The following is a 22,500-nucleotide window of genomic DNA, read 5'->3' as shown; positions in this document are numbered from 1 at the left end:
ATAGAATGGTTGAAAATAGTTTACTGTCAAATAATGCAAAGAGTACGCGACACTCTTTCCCCCTTATTCTTGGCTCATCAGGCGTACACACTCACTGCACTTGCTTACGGTAATCGAACCTCGGACGTCAGCGCTAGAGGGTCTTAGCAGCGGTGAAGTATTGCTTTTAAATTTTAATTAAGAAGAAAAGAAAACCTTTTTAAATTAAGTCTTAAAAAGAGGTGTAAAGATATTGACAATAAGCTACGCAAACCCACCAAGAAATGCAATCGTTTAAATCAAGGCGCGAGTCGAAAAACACCATCCCATAATATTAGTTAACGATTAACACATTTCTATATGTATTGTAAGCATACAATACAACTGATATTATGTTGCGCTTATTTATCTGGTGTACTGACATTTTTGCACGTTTAACGTCTGAAATCTAACGTGGTTTGTGCCCTTCAGAATGAAAACAGTTTGCATTTACCTTTTTAGTAAAAGGCGAGCTTTTAAGCCTGAGAAATCACCCCGTAAATGCACACGTTTAATTGCACATGTGTTAATATGTATGCTTACACAGCATTAAAAGACAGTGAACAACGTCATTTACCTTTGTTCCCGCGTTTGATAAAAGGCGATCTTTTAAACCTGAGAAATCACCCCGTAAATGCACACATTTAATTGCACATGTGTTAATATGTATGCTTACACAGTATTAAAAGACACTCAAAAATTAACGTCATTTACCTTCGTTCCCGCATTTGACTCGTGCTGTAAATCTCTTCCTTGTTTTTAGTTCACGTGATTACGTAGGAGGCGTGATGACGCGATACGTGACTCCGCCTCCTACATTAGAGTATATGGACAAAAAACAGGTTCCAGTTATGACCATTACGCGTAGAATTTCGAAATGAAACCTGCCTAACGTTTGTAAGTAAGCTGTAAGGAATGAGCCTGCCAAATTTCAGCCTTCCACCTACATGGGAAGTTTGAGAATTAGTAATGAGTCAGTCAATCAGTCAGTGAGGGCTTTGCCTTTTATTAATATGTATAGATATATATACATACATATATACATATATATATACACATACATACATACATATATATACATATACATACATATATATATATATACATATATACATACATATATACATACATACACATACATATATACATATATATATATATACATACACATACATACACATACATATATACATATATATATATACATACACATACATATATCTATAATAATAAAAGGCAAAGCCCTCACTGACTCACTCACTCACTCACTCACTGACTGACTGACTCACTCATCACTAATTCTCCAACTTCCCGTGTAGGTGGAAGGCTGAAATTTGGCAGGCTCATTCCTTACAGCTTACTTACAAAAGTTAGGCAGGTTTCATTTCGAAATTCAAAGCATAATGGTCATAACTGGAACATATTTTTTGTCCATACACTGTAATGGAGGAGGCGGAGTCACGTATCGCGTCATCACGCCTCCTACGTAATCACGTGAACTAAAAACAAGGAAGACATTTACAGCACGAGTCACACGCGGGAACGAAGGTAAATGACGTTAATTTTTGACTGTCTTTTAATACTGTGTGAGCATACATATTAACACATGTGCAATTAAACGTGTGCATTTACGGGGTGATTTCTGAGGCTTAAAAGCTCACCTTTTATCAAACGCGGGAAGAAAGGTAACTGACGTTGTTCACTGTCTTTTAATACTGTGTAACCATACATATTAACACATGTCCAATTAAACGTGTGCATTTACGGGCTGATTTGTCAGGCTTAAAAGCTCGCCTTTTACTAAAAAGGTAAATGCAAAACTATTTTCAATCAGTTTATTGAAACGCTCCTGTTAAGGATTGCAATAACATATTCGCGAGATAAAAGAATGAAGTAGGGGGAAATGGAGGAACAGCCGCAAACAGCGAAGAGCAAAAAATTAATTAAACAATTGAGAACGGAGCGAGTTCAGCATACAAGCATGTTCATAAGGGAAACAAAGCACGGTGTAAAACGTAAGTTTAAATTAAGTTTATAGAAACGCTCCCGCTGTGGATTGCAATAACATATTCGCAAGATAAAACTTTAATGAGAAGACACGAGGTATAAACGAAGCACACGCCGTGGCGCAACGTTAGGGGAAACAGTTTCAACCATTCTATGATCTGCTTCTCGCAACTGAAAGACGGCACATGGCGGATGTTAGCTGACTTGCTGACCGCAACGTTAGGGGCTTCAACTATGGCGCTGACGCAACATCTCAGTGCCAACACTTTGCAGACTGTACTTAAAAGACACGCCCTCCTCACTGGACAGTTAAAAACACCAATCAAACTAACGATGACATCAAGTATTACCCAATCAAAAGTAGGAAAGGAGGCATCTTCATAAAATGCGTGTGGGATGATTTGCATGAGACGCTGCTTTAAAAAAAAAATTATAGAAAAAATACGGGATAAATCCCGTCCAGTATTGATTCAAAACGGGACGCGCAATTTCATTCTCAAACGCGGCACGATTCCGTATTTTAAAGGACGGGTGGCAACCCTTCAGTGCCAGGTAACCACCCATACAATCAGATTGTGATTCAGACTAGGAATGCAATGAATGTAATTACCCCGATCTACATACAAGGCGAAAGTCTTGCAACATTCAAAGATGATGGTTTGGGATAATTAGTACTTATTAAGTACAACATTGAACATAAAAGAGCTTATGAAGCCTTGAACCGAAAAAAGCAAGATCTCAGAGATCGTAAAACAAAAAAAAGGAGGTAATGTCGTTTTACTCGCTGTAGATTTTAGTCAAACATTACCAGTTATTCCACGAGGGAGACCAGCAGATGAACTCAACGCGTGTTTAAAATCCATGCTTCTCCCACGGTCGGTTATATGTCGCGTCTTCTCGGATAGGTACACCAAAAAATTTATACATTTAAGCATGTAATGGGCAAAGAAAAAATGAGGTATACCCAAAGGCACTGCAGTAGTACTCAATGTAACTTTACTTCTTAAATGTTAATGTTTTACTGTTTAATAATTTATACGCTTCTTATATATTGTTCAAATTCTTTTATCAAAATACCAGTGGCAGCGCAATGCACGATAACATGGACTGAATACACCATACGCATCTGCCCACGGCCGCCCTGGTGTGCGCAGATAGGAGTTGATTCTAAAATAAAATAAACATAAAAAGAGTAATACATTCATCACCCATAAAGCGGATAGCAGACGTGACGTATTATATGTGTACCACATTTCAAGTCAATACGTGAAATGGTTTGCAAGCTACATGTGATTTAAAACCCTGGACAGACCAACGAAAAGCCACGGTAGCAAATTATAGAAGAAGATTTTACTGTTTAATAATTTATATTTATATGAAATGTGCTTCTTATATATTACTTCATATTCTCATATGATAATGATGTTAATGTTGTTTATATTGATTTCTATGTATTGTAAGTGCATCTATGTGTGTATATGTATGTATGTATGTGTATGTATATATATATATATATATATATATATATATATATATATATAAATAAAATATATATATATAAAAAATATATGTGTATATGTATATATAATATATCTGTATATGTGTGTATATGTGTGTGTATATGTGTATATGTATATATATATGACAGCAACACTCATAACAATGACAACACAATTACATTGACAATCATGTTACGTTATTTTTAAAATGTTTCCTTTACTTTTTCATAACCTCTTTAACACACTACTTCTCCGCTGCGAAGCGCGGGTATTTTGCTAGTACATATATATATATATATACATACACATACATATATACATATATATATATATATACATACATACTGTATATACATACATATATACATATATATATATACATACATACTGTATATACATACATATATACTGCAGTGGGTTGGCACCCTGCCCGGGATTGGTTCCTGCCTTGTGCCCTGTGTTGGCTGGGATTGGCTCCAGCAGACCCCCGTGACCCTGTGTTCGGATTCAGTGGGTTGGAAAATGGATGGATATACATATACGGTAATCCCTCCTCCATCGCGGGGGTTGCGTTCCAGAGCCACCCGCGAAATAAGAAAATCCGCGAAGTAGAAACCATATGTTTATATGGTTATTTTTATATTGTCATGCTTGGGTCACAGATTTGCGCAGAAACACAGGAGGTTGTAGAGAGACAAGAACGTTATTCAAACACTGCAAACAAACATTTGTCTCTTTTTCAAAAGTTTAAACTGTGCTCCATGACAAGACAGAGATGACAGTTCCGTCTCACAATTAAAAGAATGCAAACATATCTTCCTCTTCAAAGGAGTGCCCGTCAGGAGCAGATGTCAGAGAGATAGAGAAGAGCAAACAAATCAATAGGGCTGTTGGCAGCTCACACCCCCTCCGTCAGGAGCAGCGAGAGAGAGAGAGAGAGAGAGAGATAGAGAGAGACAGAGTTTGTTTTTCAATCAAAAATCAATACGTGCCCTTCGAGCTTTTAAGTATGCGAAGCACCGTGCAGCATGTCATTTCAGGAAGCAGCTGCACAAAAGATAGCAACGTGAAGATAATCTTTCAGCATTTTTAGACGAGCGTCCGTATCGTCTAGGTGTGCGAACAGCCCCCCTGCTCAATCCCCCTACGTCAGGATCAGAGAAAGTCAGCGCAAGAGAGAGAGAAAAGTAAGCTGGGTAGCTTCTCAGCCATCTGCCAATAGCGTCCCTTGTATGAAATCAACTGGGCAAACCAACTGAGGAAACATGTACCATAAATTAAAAGACCCATTGTCTGCAGAAATCCGTGAACCAGCAAAATATCCGCGATATATATTTAAATATGCTTACATATAAAATCCGCGATGGAGTGAAGCCGCGAAAGGCGAAGCGCGATATAGCGAGGGATCACTGTATATATATACATATATATACATTCATACATACATACATACATATATACATACACACATATATATACATACACATATATATATACAGCATACAGGGGGTTGGCTAAAGTAGGTTTACAGTTGTTCTTAAGGAAAAAGATATGCAGGTTATGATTATTACAACAGCTTATTAACTTTACTCACTCAAAAGAATGTCATAGTGGCACAGTGCACTTAGGTACAATCGCATAAGTGCTGAAATTGCCAGCCATGCATACTCACAACTGTAAACCCACTTTTGCCCATCCCTGTGTGTGTACACACTAATACGTATACATGTATATGTTGTGTATGACTGGGAGCGTTGTAGTACCCAAAATTTCCAGTCATCCCACATTTACACAGAACATTGTAGACAAGGAACACACATAGAATGTATGTATTCCAAATAACAATATATTATTTACCCTACACAACTCCAGGCACCTCACACCCACATAAACACACTTGAGCTATAAGAATTTAGCAACTGACATAAGCTCCGTTGGCGGGGGATTGAATAGCAGGCTGCTTGTGCTGAGCGATACATTTGTAAAACAAAAGACACTGATGGAGAGGTGCAAAGGAATTTAAGGTGGCCAGGGATTATGACTCTTTTCTTAGGCTTCAGGGATTCTAGTGTTAACTCTTTTAGGGCTAATTTGTTTTTTGTTTCTTTTCTCCCAGGGCTGAATATTTTTCCAAAAACTAACATTTTTTAAAAAAGAACACAAAGCAATTGTTTAACATATCAAATCAACAAAAAATATTTACTTTTGACAAATGTTACTGTCTTGTATGTTGTATGAGCCTGAATTCTCTATGTGTTGTTTTGATGCCTATTTTTCAATTGTCTGTTGCTGCATTTTCTAACATGTATTGTTAGTGTGTACTGTAGAGAGACAAGTCACCCATTTGCCATCGTGTGCCACAGCACGCTTCATCTCGTCTTTCGTTGTGGGTTTCCACTTTGAATAACGAGAATGCGATGCAAACGCAGCCCACGATTCAAAAAATATCTCTGCCTACCTGTTTGTCTCGTCTGACAGTAGCTGAAAAGCAGCATCAGGAGAGAGCAGCCTGAAGTACAGCAGCTGGTGATCTGTCGTGTCCAAAAGCAAGCCATGCCGTCTTGTAAACTCCGGAAGCCATATCGGCTCTCAACGGATCAATGTATGTGTATTTATCCCATGCGAACCTTGCCGTAGATGCATCGGCTGCGCGAAGGCACTCAACTGGCAGCAGATCCGCTCGTGCGGTATCGGCTGGTGTCTGATCAGCTGATGCCTGCTTCTAACTCTCTTGCTCGATCTCCTGATCACTGCCAATAAAGTCCGATTCTGAAAAATCAAGAGTCCGACTCCGCGGTAATGCGCAAAACAACGTCTGCCAAGTGTTTTCTTTTCTGCACTTGCTTCGCTGCCTTTTCACATGTCGGTGCCATCTTGCCTTTGTTTACATTTCGCAACTCACGCACACGCAATGTTTATTTGCCGAGTCGAGTCTAGCATTCCTCCAAGCACAGAGGGAATGCCTGTGACGTGACAGTGAGATTTGTCGCCATTAACAGCTAATTGTCGCCCTTTATCCCTGGATGTCGACTTTTGTCGACATTCGCCTTCAACCCCTCCTGTCGACAAAAGTCGACATCCGCCCTAAAAGAGTTAAAGAGTATGTTCATGTTGATCAGTGTCAAAAAAAAAAACTAAAAACAAATTAAATCCACTGTGATTCAACGATGTATAATAATAAATTTGTTAAAACTTCCACAGGTATGAATACCAATGTGTACATTATCTCAGGAAGTAGTAATCTATCTATTCATCTACTTGTTTTACTTTCATAATTCATCCTTAAGGACACAAGGAACTAGAGTCCACTTTGGTAGAATCAGGTGCAAAAAACTGACCAACTCTAAATGTGGCACAAGCCTACTATAGCTTATACTCAGTAAACCTAACGGGTATGGGGGCAGGAGTCGTGCAAGCAAAAGCCCAGTCAAATTCAGATAGAATATACAACATGTGAACCTAGGACTCTGAATGATTGGAGTGATGCAACTGTCCAGAGATGATTAAACACATTTTAGATAAGAGAATCAATTAACTGTTGGGAAACCGTAATGAAAAGTTGTCAAAATATGCATGATGACTTTTGAACAGCATGTTGTTGAAACAATTCTGACAATAAACATACTTTACAGAGCCTGTTTTGTGTGAAGCTATTGTTTAATTTTACATATTTAATTACGTTTACATTGATATTCATGGTACCCTTGAAGCACTCTTTTATAAATACATAAATATTGAGGATTATTTGTAAGGCAAAGCAATAAATAATAGACAAATACAGAACATTTCTTTTTAAGTTTATCTGCTCCCAAATTACAATGGCTACCACGTATTCGACTTTGATGGCTAAGACGTTAATATGTTCATTACATGGCAGATGAATTCTGACATGAAAAATGCAAAAGAACAAAGGCACCTGAGTGCTAGCCATAAACTGATTTCTCATTGGAAATGTGATAGCCTGAGGCACCAGCTAATAACTGCAATGTACTCTGTGTTTGAAATATTTAAACAGTCCTTGTGCTGAAGACTCAAGTGTAGTACATCCACTGCAAAGCTATAAGAAGTTAAAAGAAATTGTTTTAAAACCACATGGGATAATCTGCATCGAACACCCTGGATGGCAGTAACCCATGATTATGTATGTACCTTCCATCTTCAAATAACCAAGTGGAATGTTCTAAACTGGTGAAGCTGTCACCAATTATGGCATATGCCATCTGTGAGATAACTTATTCCCATTCTAGTCCCAGGCTGAAATGAAGGGTAATCAAAGTAACATTTAAAACAGTCAATCATCCCAAATGGTTCCTGTATTATTTTTCCCTTCATTCTCCGAGTCTATACATCCGAGTCTATACATCAGGAAAAAATTACCCAGCTTGTTTATGCTACGCGTGTGATTATATTCAACTCAGTTTTGTTTTCCAAGCCTTGTAACACCTTTGTCGAAAGATTTTGTGTCATTAGTTTGTTGCATGGGGAACTTTGCACTTAACTTGTAGTATATCACAGGCCACTCATGTCTAAATGTTTTATGGGAGCAAAAGTGCAGTGAGTCAATATGAGTCAAAAGAAAGACACACTGCTCAGCTGCATGATTCTGACAGCATAAAGTAAATGTGTCAATGTGATGAAAGGTCCGTGGCAAAGTGCGATTTTAAATAATCATGAGTCCTAGATTGTGTAGGCTCCAAGCGGTTGCAGGTGCTCATGTGAGCATGCACGTACCACTCTGAGGTTGATTGGGGTGCTTGGCTGATCCCATATTCGGGTGCAAATGTAAAGTGTCAGTCAGGTGCTTCATTCACACCTCGGAGCAGGAGGATGGCAGCACATGTACCCAATTGGCTATATAAAGGAAGACTGCACGGTAGAGAGGGGGATAAAAAGGGAACTGAAAGAAGGACAGTTAACACTAGAATCTCTGAAGCTTACGATTTTTTTCTTTGTCCCTGACATCCTTAAATACTCCTGACAAACGGCAAGAAGCTCGTAGCTCCTTATCACTGCACTAAGTGACCGTTTTTGTTTTGCAAATGTATGGTTTGGCAGAACGCAGCCTGTTACAAACCATTCAGTTAGATGAAGGCATAGCCCTGCTGCAATCCTCACAATTAAAGTCTGTGTTGAAGTGTTTATCTGCATTTGTAAGGAATTATATATGTAATTAAATACTGTGATTTGAAATAAATACATTTCATGTATGTTCCATGTCTAAAACGATCTGTGTTAATACAGAATGACAGAGGAAATGCGAGGCAAGAAATGCTGAACATACGGCTAAAATAGAAAATGTTTTCATATGTTATAGCAATAATTACATAATTTTGATGTGAAGTCTAGGATCTGGGGAGACTGAAGCCCAGATATCCAAGAAACACCTTAACAAAAGGTGAAACAAGACAAGCATGCTTTTATTCAAGAATAAAACCGAAGAAAAAGAAGTAATTCAATTTATATGTGGCTGGTGCTTTGCATGGTTTTAAATAAAAGCACCAAACACTTTGCACCAACCCCTTGCTTATTGTGAGTGTCCTCTTTTGCTAGGTAAATCCACAGGTATGTTATTGACAGTTTCAGGTTCAAGTGGCTCCTGGAAGAACCCAGGGTTTGTGAAGCCAACCTGGACAGTCACAGTCAAATTGTGCAAAGCATTAAGGTTGCATGTTTCTTTTGGATAAAATAATAATTGCACTACATTTTTTATTGATAAGGCAAAAAGTTTTTTTGGGTTCCAAAATCTATTTAAATGGGAGAACTGTCACATTGCCACTGGAGCAGATTTTCCTTTCCATTACCAGGGCCAAAGATTTTACGGTATTGGGGCGTGTAGAACCGGTTTAATTTCAGATAAGTCTCAACCTAATATGATGGGAAAGGGTGGATTTCACAGCACTGCCACCTCTAAGGCCCTTATGGAGTCTTCATTGCTAATAATGCAGGTGGCGGAGCAATACCATCATGTTTCACCATGGATGCAGGTTAGACTGGTCTTTCCCATATTCAAGTGCTGTCGTAACATGTAACTGTGAGCTACAATTGATATGTGGCTGCCAGTATCTATGACAGTGGAAACCTTGTGTTCATTTACCACCACCATTCCCGTGCAAGGAAAAGATGAGGGGTTAGCGACAGCACAGTAACTTATTCCCTTAGCCCAGATGCAATCCATTGGCTTGTCGAGTTAAGGACAAGTGGGGATGGTGTACCCAGCCTCACCACACCTGAAACAGTGCAGGTGAGCCACAGGCTTCTCCTTGGTATGGACTGTAGGCTCTAAATCACAACGGGTAGACCCTTGTGTATTGACACGTCCCTGTCAGGAATGGCACACAGACATTTCGGGACGCTTGGCTTGGGCCACCTGTCTACGCCTCTCTAAGGTGTCAATAAGAGCATCCATGTTCTTATATGCTTGTCTGCGGACCAGCTGGGTAAGGACATCGAGGAAAGTGTTTACCAATAAGTTGCCAGCCACTTGTTCTATGACTTGCTTTGCGTCATTGATGCCTGGCCTCAACCAGCATTTCACTCCACCCCAAAGACCATACGACTGAGGACGAGGGGGCCGCCCAGGGTCAAACTGCCACTTATGGCACAGCCTTGCCTGCTGATTCAAAGATACACTGTACCTTTTGAGGATCTCGGCCTTCAAGGTATCATAGTTAGCAGCAGCATGTTCACCAAGGTCATAATAGGTCCATTGTGCTTCTCCCTTCAGGAATGATGCTAAAATGTTAGCCCACTCCACCTTCTCCCAGTGAATCCTAATGGCTGTACATTTATAGATGAGGAGATACGACTCTATATTGTCGTTCTCTGTAGAAGTATAAGTACCTGGGAGGTAGCCCATGAACAATTATGTTGGATAGCGATGCAAAATTGAGCCCATGCCTCTGACATGGCAAGCAGTTGTACTCTGAGGTGCTGCATTTCTGCAGCCATATTGTCGAAAATGGTAATGACGTCCTGCTCTTCAGACATCTTGGGCACAGATCCTGCTGACTACGCCAATGTAATAAAGTAGACTGGAGGCAGAAAAAGGTTTGGGGATGGCCAGCCCTAACACTGAAATACATGCAAAAAAATAAACATGTCTTTACAGACAGGAGTCCACGACTGAACTGACTAACATTTTGATGGCTATTCTGTTTATATGGAGTAGACAGGAAGTGGTGGGATATCATGGACTGGAACTGGAAATGAGGCCATCAGGAGGAGGGTTCTGGGAGGCGGAAGGAATGTTATCAGGAGACAGGATTTGCAGACCAGAGGTGGCCTTACTCGGAGGGTTCTTTGGCCGGTTTACAGAGGGATAACGCATCAGATGACTCAGTCAACTCCTGGTTCAGTTGGGAAACAACATTATTTGAGCTTTTAAACCGTCTCCCATGTGCACACTTGTGACACCATTTAGTGAGCAACTTACAGGTATAGATAAATTTGTACCAGCACATGGTGCCCATTATACTGTAGGTCAATAATTAACCACTGAAGGACAGACTTGCACTGACCATTTTGCTAAGCTTTGGTACACAAGTTCTTAATTTAAAAAGCAGCTAAAAGACACTCAATCTCAACGCAAGTGTAGGTTTTCTCACCGCAGGGCTTTATTGGAATGCAGCCCATGTTATCTCCATGAAAAATAGTGTGGTTGGGGATCAAAAGTACTAATTGGGTAACTGTTGAAAGTTAAAGCATATTTTTAATTTTAATAATTATCTATTTATTCATTTATTTAAAATTCACTCAGATTGTTATTGAATGAACTATAAAAAAATCCAGATTAAACTTTCTGAATGTGTTGTCTTACCTCAACTGGATGATTTGTCTAAAACTAAGGACTTCAAATGAGATAAACTATAAGGCACATCCTTAATGAAGCTGAAAGCCTGGCAATAGACAAAGTACAGAAGGTGACAAGACATCCAGTATGCTCCTGTGTGAACCAGTTGAAGAAAATAAAAACCTGAAAGACCTCATTCTAATCAGCCATTGCCAAATAAGAACTTTTCTATTAACCTTAATAGAAAAGTAAGTGGTCAACAATTAAAAAAAAAAAAAAAACAGGTCAGTCTGTGACCCATGCGGGTCCTCCTCCAGTCTCCCTCTTCACATATGGGAGCCTCTAGAACCCAACACCGTCGATAGTTATAGTTATGACCGAGATGAGCAGACGAATGGGACAAATCTCACATGTAGCCCAGGGATGGTTGAAAAGTGCTCAGGTGCTTTTATTAAAAAACAGCCAAAACAAAAACAAAAAGTATCCACTGTGCAGTGTTTCAAAAACAGGACATAAATCCATAAAAAACAAGTGCAACGTGGGGGGAAAAACCATAATAAATACATTCATTAAAATCAGAGGTTAAAATACAGTCATTAATTCCTCACGATCTCAGCCCACCTCCTTCATCTCCCTAGCTCACCCGTCACTCGCGTAGCCGGCAGAGACTCAGCAGCCACAAACTCCTTTCTTTCGACCCCCATCTTGGCTGCCTATAAACTGGGCAGCCAGCCCGTCCCAGGTCAGCTCTCCTCCTGTCTCCCTTCTCAAACCTGGGATCCATAGGAAGGTCATCTGCCATGCTCTCCCCACTCCACAAAAATAGTCAGTGGGGCGAACCAGCCCCTAGAGCTCCAAAGCCTACGCTTCTTCATGGGGCCCCCAGCTCATGCTACCTTCCCTTTCCCGGTGGCCAGATCGTCCTCCCGAGACTGCTCTTCACGTCCTTTAACCTCTCTTCTAACTCATTCTCTCTCTCGATTTTTCTCTCCATTTTTCCCCCCCATCCCCCTGTGCCAGCCCATCCTTATACAGCTCCGTGGGCGCAGCACCTTAAACACATGCTGCAGGAAGCCAATGAAGCAATTGAGAACGATTACACATGCACGGGCTGGTGCGACTCGCCCTATTTACCTAATTAACTCCCCGCTGTCGTGTAATCACGCCCATGGAGACTGACACGGCTGTCTGGATTTAAAACTGGCCCTTCTTTTGAAGCCACGGACTCACTATACCACACAGTCCTTTTTTGGTTTTATAGAGCTCTAGTTTAAGGAAGAATGGTTTTCTGGATGTAAGTAATCAATTAGCTGATATAATGAGACTGCTGATAAGATGCATCTTGCCACATTGGGTATTGTTGCCTGCATATTTGAAGCTACCTTGGCATAATAAAATATTTTCATTTTTTTGTATTGCGTCTGAACTGTATTTGTATTATTCACCTACAATCAGGGATATCAAACCAACAATAAAAACACACAGGCATGATATAATTTCTCAAGTCAAACTGTAGTTCTGAAAAAATGTTTTATGCCTTGCATATATTACAATTGAGATTTACAGAGATCAATAATTCATTCCACTTCATAAAAAAGATTAGAAAGATATCTGCAAAGCATTCCTCTGATGAATTCTATGCTTGTCATCGAGGAATGCAAAAGTAGTCTATCATTTACTTTAAGCTCAGTCCCTAAAATCTTTTAATCCACAGACTAAAGAGCTGTATTTTATTTTTTTTATATTATACTAGCTGTCCCCTGCACCTTCGCCCGCATAGTAGTGAAACAGAACAAACTTTAAAAATAAATTAATAAAAAAAAAGTAATAATTTTAGGGCCTCTTGATATACAATATTTTTGGTTTTGCTATCAGGGGCAAGAATGTAGCTTGTGATCTCTTTGCGAAAAATGTAAAAAGTTGGCAAGGTATCTCTGGCCAAGTGGAATGTAGGTATGCTCAAATGTCAAACGTTACCACTGTACCTGATCATGTTCAGCTCTGATGGGAGAGTGTCCCCGATGGGGGGAGAAGAGCATGTGGCCATTATATCTCTGCCAATGAGCAGGTACCCTCTAAAATGCACGTACTGTACCTGTGATCTCCCCCTCAAAAATGTCAAATGTTACTCTTTAACAATCTCTAGATTATACTGTCTGCTGAACAGGTATCGCTAGCTAAGCGGAGGCAAGGTACACTCCAACACGTGGCGAGAGGTAGAGTGACTTGAACGGACACTGGTGCATGAGTGAGGACGGCCCCACCCGGCTCCCTACTCCAGAGGTCCAGCCTCGCCCTCCACTTGGCCAGCAGCCTGTCTCTCGGATTTGCGCGAATAAATCGGTGCCGCAACCAAACTATAATAATAATAAAGAGTGATGACAGAAGTTGCAAAATCAACCGAAATGTTCAAGCAAATTATAGAAAAAAACCCCATCTAAATTCGTTAAGAAGTTCTCTCGTGAAAAGTGGGCGAACAGACAGAAATTAAGTGAATTTCCTCTTGGGATTAATAAAGTATCTATCTATCCTATCTATCTATCTAGAAGTTGGATTTTTTATATATATATATATATATATATATATATATATATATATATATATTGTGATAGTTGCCCGGACACCACCAGTCTGAGACCACATCTTTATCCAAAATACTTCTTTATTTCTTTTCTCCACACAACAACACTATTCAATTCACAGTCCCGCACCACTCACAGTGCCTTCAGCCCCAGTCACCTCTCTCCTGGGCTTTCTCTCTCCTCGTCCCTGGGCCACCTGTCCTCTCTCTCCAGGAGCTTCGTCCTGCTCCCGACTCTAGCTCAATGACAGGAGGGAGGCGGCCCCATTTATCCTCACCCGGATGAGCTCCAGGTGCTCTACCTGACGTCACATCCTGGTGTGGCGGAAGCGTCAGAAGATCACCCGGAAGCACTCCGGGTGACCCTGGAAGGATCGTCCTCCATCTGTGTGGTGGAAGTACATAAGTCCTGGACTCCATGAGGCTCGGGGCGCCCCCTGGCGGTGAACAGAGGCCCCAACGATCCTGAGCCTTCCTGCTCCCCTTCCGTGGGCCTCTTCTACTCCAGGGCGGTTGCCCCCTCGTGGCCCAGAGGACAAATGTGCCCCGTCTTGGTCCTTCCAGGCGTCCCAGCCGGGTCTGACCCCCAGCCATGTACAACATATATATATATATATAATATTATATATATATATTATATATATATACTAGCTGTACCCGGCCATGCGTTGCTGTGGCTCAGTCTGGTTAAATAGAAAAGAGAAAGCACACGTTTCTAATATGTTTAATTTCACAATGCTTGTGGGTATACAGTATTTTTTGTTGTTCCATCGTCTGAATGGTGTGACGTTTACACGCAAATCTTGCAATGATCGATCAAGAGCCTCGAGCGATTTTTTGTGCGCCATTGTGCATTCATCACAAACAATAAGTTTGCATTTCTGCAATACTTTTCCCATGCCGGATGCTTTGGAAATGTTGCACGTGGGAGTTTCAATGAATTGCATGTTCAATGGCAATTTCAAAGCAGAATGAGCAGTTCTTCCACCTGGTAGCAATGTTGCAGCTATTCTGGACGAAGCAAGAGCTAAGGCTATGTCATTTTGGGATCAAATTGCTGCCAGAATCAATCTAATTAGGAACGTTTTACCAGTTCCTCCTGGTGTATCTAAGAAGAACATTTCTCCAACCCTGTTATTGACAGTTTGTATTATTTGATGGTAAATGCCATTTTGCTTAAGCGTTAGCTCACCCGTGTTGTAATTTTGTTCACAACGCAATTCTACATTGAACGAAGCAGCAGCAGATCGATTCGGTGATGGCATTCCCAATTGATTGATAACTTTGTTCACCATTTCTAAGCACAAATCATCATTATCAACACTTCGTTGTAGATTTCTGCTGTGAAATCCATGTTTATATTTGAATTTTCCTTGCATATTCGACGGAAAATATCTTCAGCTATGTGCGATTTATATTTCTCCCATAACTGTGTTGGAGATGAAGGAGAGCAGGCAGTCAATATGATTGCAAACAATGCATGAATTTGATTTGGATGTGACGTGTTGCACGTGTCATTAATGCATACATCCCAGTGTCAGTCGTACTCCAATAAATTCAGAGCTTGACATGCACTGCGGAAAGTGGCATGTGTAACACAGTTGACAATTCTCAATTGCTGGAAAGACGTTGGACCGGGCACATTTACCAACAGCAAGCGAAGAAAGAAGCATTCATCTTGATTGGGATGCACGGTGTACAGTCTGCCTATCGTAGTTTCTTTGAATATGCCAGGTTGTCCGTCGACTCGCTCTCCTCGTTTGCGTCGTTGAAATGATTTTCTACTCGCATTCCATGTGTAATATGTAGGCACTTCCGAATACAGCAGTGTTTTTGCAAACGCGTCATTTTGACATAACTTGAAGAAAGCAGTAAACGTTGTAGCCGGTGGATTCAGGGGTATTTGTTGCACATTTGCAGCTGTGAAATAAACGCGTTGTCCATTTTCTAGATGTACTGCTAAGTGAACAACAGCTGGACTTCGTTCATGTATGGGAAATGAAAGAATTTGCCATACAGCTTCATTGCTGCTTATGTATCTTCCAGCCTGATACTGTGCAATTTCATCGATATGTATGACCGCATTCCTATCACTTCTTTCTGGTTGCACGCCAAAAACTGCCATGTTGCTGCCTTTATTCACGTACTTACAAATGTATTTGATCGATTTAACGAAGTTAAAATCGTAAATGGATCGTAAACACTGAAATGGAATCGTAAAATATTTAGTATAGTGTGTGTTGCTTTTACGTCCAACTGATGGTGCTGTTTTTCAAAAAAAAAGCATGTTTTTACCTGTGTTGCTTTTACGTCCAACAGATGGTGCTGTTTTTCAAAAAAAGCATGTTTTTACCTGTCATAGATGTGACATCTATATAATATAGGTATATAAAAACACGCGCGTATTCGAATGCAACGTTGTGTCAAAATTTCAAAGCAATCGGTGAAGAACTTTCGGAGATTTAGGGTTTTGAACAAACTAACATTTACATTTTTATTTATATAGATATAGTGATATGGAAGACTTGCCATTATTGAGGGAACCATGAATTCTTCACTTTATCAGAATATTCTTAAGGAAAATATCCAGTCATCTGTACGTAATCTGTAGATGAAATATAACTAGGTTTTGCAGCAGAGCAATGACCCAAAACACACAAGCAAGTCCATAATTGAATGGTCCAGAGGAAACAAACTAAACATTTTGGAGCGTACTAGTAAAATCTGGACTAGAACCCAATACTGAAATTGTGGCAGGACATTAAACGAGCAGGTCACTCACCCAAACTTACCAATTAAAGCAGTTCTTTAGTGGGCTAAAATTCCTCAACACCAATATGAGAGACATGTATCAAATTTGAGGAAGCATGTACTTGAGATTATTGATGCTAAAGGTGCTGCAAACAAATATTGAAATAATGGAGGTTATTATTTGTTCACATGACCAATACTAATGCTAGATAACTTTGTTCTTTGAATAAAGTGATATAAAAACTGCATTGTGTGTTCACTCAGATGCCCTTTCTCTAATATTGTGTTTTGTCTAAAGGCCATTCATTTAAAATATGCAAAAACAGGATATTAGTAAGGAGGCAAATACTTTTTCACAGCATGGTGCAGTTTCAAAGTAGCTAACAATGCTCTATAAATCACCTATTCTACCTTCCATAAAGAAGTTAAACTACAATATCAACTCATCTCTTGACAGTGTATGCAAAATTACCCAGAATGATTTAGAATCCAAGTCAATGTTTGCTTAATAGAGCACCTCTCTTAGTGAGCAACACCACTAAGCACCTTACAAAACAAGTAACAGAACTTAAATAAAACACATATACAGTACACCCCCAAAATTTGCGGGGGTTACTTTCCTAGAGCACCCATGAATTGTGAAAAACCACGAATTTTGGATGTGGTTAAAAAAAAATGCCTTTATAGTTTAAACCCTAGATATGCCCCCAGAACACTTTAATTTAATTTCAAACTCCGCTTAATACATTACCTAAAAATAAAGAATGTAAAGGTAAACCTGTATACTGTACTGCTATGTCTCCCGCGGTGCTAGAATGTAAAATACCGATGTTACTGCTATATGTAGCTGTATATGTATATGTATATGTATATGTATATGTATATGTATATGTATGGGGCGGAGTGGTGGCTCTGAGGCTAGGGATCTGCACTGGCAATCGGAAGGTTGCCGGTTCGAATCCCGTAAATGCCAATAGGAACTCTGCTCTGTTGAGCCCTTGAGCAAGGCCCCTAACCTGCAATTGCTGAGCGCTTTGAGTAGTGAGAAAAAGCGCTATATAAATGCAAAGAATTATTATTATTATTATGTACAGTACTGTAATTCATGTAAATGTGTTTTCATTGCCAGAAGCCTTAGAAGGTGCAGGGCGTTTTGGCGGCATCTTGGGGCTTTAACCCTTAAACTGCCACATACTCGGGGGTTAATGCATCCCTGGATGTCAAATACTTTTTTGCTGCACTTTAAGTAAACGTCACAATTCACAAAGAAAAAGTGAAATTTTAATAGAATACATTTTTTTTCATGCAAAGAGCATCACAATTACTGCAACACTGATCACTTTACACACTGCTAATGAACTGTAAAAACTACTTTAAAAACTACTGGAACAATATGTACAAGATGCAACTGATGACATGGATGAAATTCAGTAAATCACCGAGCCAACTGCACTTGAACTAGCAGCACGCAAGCGCACAAGGTAAACGCTGGCAGGCTAGTGCAGCGGCTCAATCCCAGGGAGAGTGAGGCTGCAGGGTGTCACGCTTGGGTCACAGAATTGCACAAAACACAGGAGACTGTAGAGACAGGAACTTGCATTCAGCCCCCTTGCTCACAAGGTGCCTGCAGTGGTCATGAGCTGGCTGCTCAACGAATGTACGGCACTGCCTAATCAGCTCCTGCGTGCTCACAAATGGCACTAGGAAATGACTATAGCTGCTTGTGGCGGTTTAAGGGTTAAGAGGAACAAAACGGAAAACACAAGAACACTCAGCTGGAGATGCATCACAGTCAGTCAGCAGCAAGGAGAAATGAATAACGGTGTAGCAGTCCAGTGCCGCTAAGATACACACTGTCGAGAAGACGGTGATTTATTTATTTTTATGGGGGAGATTCCAGGGATGCACCCAGCCTTGGCCTGACCCGCACGCACATACAGAGACAAAAACAAAGCAAATCAGTAATCAAACAGCAAATAAAGAATGTAATTAAAACAAATAAAATAAATAAAAACAACGATACCACCCCTGTTCCCCTTACAGCGATTACACATTAAATACAACAAAGCACCAACAAAACACACACAGTAAATTATGAAAAAGTTCATGAAAAACGGCAAAGAATGAAATGTAATGATGAAAATAGATAGTCCAGAGATCCGCATGTTGAATGGGAATGTAAAGATAGTCCTACCGCTAGTTCCTGAAATGGTGAAGACGGGTGGACGGGTTCAGGAGCGCTTTTTTCTTTGCAGGATGGCCATGAATCCACTTACAGTCCTCATGTACACAGGCAGACAGCAGACAATCCAGACGCCAAACATGAAACAATCCAGGACAAAACGAATAAGTACACATAACCCAACAGAAGGCAGGCAGAGAGACAGGAACTTGACACACAAATTACAAAAACTTTTTTTTTGCTTTTGGTCACCGGCCCCCTTTTTAAAAGCCGCACTGACATCCTTTGACCCCAACAGCCCCAGCACCCTCAGCAGAAGACCAATCAGAGTCACTGCAGGGACTGCTGGGAGTTGCAGTTTCAAATTCTATTGGCTACTTGCACCATCCCAAGCCGTTTGTCCTGTACAGTTGCTTCCTGTTCTCTCTACAGTACAGTATTGCCACGAAAAAGCCATAAAAATTGTGGAGGATATTTGCGGTTTCTGCTAACAATTCCGCGAATGACTGAGGCCACGAACTCTGAACCGCGACTTCGAGGGGGTCTACTGTACGTTATACAGCGTGTTTAGACTCCTCTTACATCACAGTACAGTACATAGTGGCACAGTACAGTACATAGTGGCAGGGGGCTCAGAAGACAGCCCATTCCCTTTGATGTCTAATTAAAGTAAATAATAAAGCATTTTATATATTTTCTATGCTGTGGGGTGGTGGGATGGTAACATCACTTCAAGAAACGCCCACAAAATCAACAAGCTAATTAAAAAGGCAGGCTCAGTTATGGGGCACACTCTGGACCCCCTGTACCTAAGAAGAAAATTAAAATGAAACTTGGTGCCATTATGATAAATGCAGCACATCCTTTCTCTGACACACTAAAATGGAGTACTTTCAGCCAACAAATTTTTCAGCAGAAATGTGTCAAGAAACACTACTGGGGCTCCTATATACCAACAGCAAAATGCCTCGCTGTGACTGGGAATGTCAAGTCAGAAGTTTTTAGTCATTCCAGGGTATATTTGTAATGGGTTTGTTGTTTGTCATAATAAAATTTACCCATGAGAACAAATAAATTTCCATCTATCTTTATATAGTGCCTTTCCAATGCTCTACATAAGAAATGGAATTAAAATAATAATAATAACATCAGATGTGTTTTTATATTATATGGCTATATTACTTACTGCTTTCAGCTGACACTCAAGCTTTTATTATTCTTTCAAAAACAAAATGACCAAAGCAGATATTTCTTTAAAAAGAAAAAAAAATAAAAGAAAAAAGAAAAAAAAAGGTGCCGGACTTCATTTTGCTCAAATTAAAGCTTAATTAAAAAGCATCCAGAGTTAAATTTATTATAGCAATTCTACTTCAAAACCAAGCAGCACTTATCAGGAAGCAAGAATAAAAATGAAAAGCAGATGCACAATGGACTGAATCACAAAGTGCTTAGTTTTGCAGTCCAAGGTAAAACTGTCAGAGCGCCAAGGCTTGACCTTATTAATGGTCCCAAGTTCCCAACTGAGGGATACATGGGCCTGTGAGGCGTTCAAATACTCCTGCCTTTTAATTACTTCCCTTCAACCTTAGAACTTACAAATTCTGCTAAGGACTGCAACTTCTCCTGTGAATAGAAGACATGCAACCTGGCACATCAAACTGTGAAGTACCAGCTTAATTAAAAATACAGAAAATAATTGAAAATAGTAAGTCCATACATATTTGGACAGTGGCATAACTGTTATAGGACATTAGAAAGACAATTATATACATTTTTAATTATATATATATGTTTATTTAAAAAAACCATAATCCTAACAATTCATCAATTTTTATTTAATTACCCTTGATTTAATGATGCTGAAAAGCTATATTAAAAAGGGTAGAGACAAATGAATAAAACTGTATCAGAGTCCAAATATTTAAGGAGTACATTGTAAGTTTCTTTTATAAATATAACATTAATTGTCATAATTGTCTCATATTAGGAGAATGACTTACTTATCATTTGCCCAGAAATAGACAGTCATCCTGATCTTTAGCTTCACTCGATTAGTATTTCATCAATAATTATAACTCATCCACCCAAAAAAACAAAGAAAGTCTCTGTCCTCCATTACCACCTCCAATGGAATCAAATATAATTCACTGTCCGGAGTTAATCCCTTCTTGACAGAAATTTTTGCCCTTTTTCCCCACTTTGTTCTGATGTCTGTTTTTCCTTCTTTTGTTTGTGCTCTGCTGCATTTGTTTCCAATGTCTATAATATCTCCACGCACTACCATGGATTATGCAGTGCTATGCCACAAACATCATTTACTACATGTCTGAATATGCATGCTGTTTCCGGAGGCTAACGTGGGGGTGTACCAATTGTTTTAAAATTTCATCAATAAACAGAAAGAAAATAATTTAGAAAAATAAATATTCTTTTTAAAAATATGCAAAAAGTAAAAACCAAAAAATCTAAGTGTGGATCGGTTTATACCTACTACCCATGTTTGGACAGAAATTTCTGACTGACTTCAACCTAATTTGTAATCTATTAACTGACAGCTTTAATTAGCAGATATGCCTCCTTATCACTTCAACACGAAAAAATAACAGTGATATATAATAACTTAAAGAAAAAAATATTTATTCCAATCTGCTAGATGGTGATATTCAGAAGTTAATTGTATGAATTACAGTTGAGACAATGACCAATTACCTCACATGGAAAATCCAAATAAAAGGTGCCAGACAGTCGTCTCCCCTTAATATCTTTCTTAAAAGGTATAAACTAAGTAAGATCAAGACAATAAAAAATAATCATCATCATCTTCAAACTTGATTAATCTAATTCAGGGTCATGGGGGCCAAAGACTATATCAGCAGCATTGGATGCATAGTAGCAACCCGTCCTGGACAGGGATCTATTTCATGCAGGGCTTAATAAAAAGCGCAAGCCCACACTCGTTCCGACACAGGGACCAATTTGGAATAACCAATTAAATTAATCTGAACATCTTTGTGACAGAAAACCAGAGTACCTGGGGCAGCATGGTGATACTGTATTCAACACTGCTGTCTCATTATTACAGTGTCAGGTATTTTGCTTTCTGCCATTTATTTTTCATTTTGTATTGTTAGTCTTGTGACCTTACATTGTTAAAGGAATCAAAGATGACTGACACATTATATCGTCATAGGGTATGGTAGGGCTGTCAGCTCTTCAGATCATTTTGGAAAAGCCAGACTCTGTCATTTTCATATTTCTCTTTGTAGTGTTTGCTATTAGGGTTTGTGTTGCAACACTGTAATTTCTGTGTATTTTGAGCACATCTGTTTTTATGCTCCTATAGTTTTGCCCAATCTTTTTATTTCCTTTGTTTAATGCAATATGATGTTTATATATACCAGGGGTTAGTTAAAATAGACAGGTTGTTGCAACCTATACATGGAATTGCCTTTCTACTTACTCTTCTAGTATTATTGACTGTAATTTTTTCTGGCAATTTCTCTTCAGACTTCTACAATTGTGCAATATTTCTAAATTAGAGATAACAGGCTTTAAAAGGCTTTAAAATCATTATAAAAGGTGACAACTAAATTTCAGATATACACAGCCAAACTAAGATGTCTTTCAAGTTAAACTATCCATCCATCAATTATCCAACCCACTATATCCTAAC

The 22,500-nt window shown here is 39.4% G+C and overlaps 1 protein-coding gene and 1 long non-coding RNA gene across 3 annotated transcripts in view; one reads left to right on the top strand and one right to left on the bottom strand.

Moving 5' to 3' along the window:
- zfyve28 (zinc finger, FYVE domain containing 28) overlaps nucleotides 1–22,500 on the bottom strand; it is a 469,608-nt gene that overhangs the window by 170,268 nt on the left and 276,840 nt on the right. The window lies entirely within an intron of this gene.
- LOC127527967 (uncharacterized) overlaps nucleotides 1–22,500 on the top strand; it is a 174,909-nt gene that overhangs the window by 59,079 nt on the left and 93,330 nt on the right. The window lies entirely within an intron of this gene.

Source organism: Erpetoichthys calabaricus, chromosome 5, assembly GCF_900747795.2.
Source record: "Erpetoichthys calabaricus chromosome 5, fErpCal1.3, whole genome shotgun sequence".
In the NCBI taxonomy this organism is placed as follows: Eukaryota; Metazoa; Chordata; class Cladistia; order Polypteriformes; family Polypteridae; genus Erpetoichthys; species Erpetoichthys calabaricus.
Note: the sequence above shows the minus strand (reverse complement) of the source record. Positions and strands in the feature narration are given on the sequence as shown.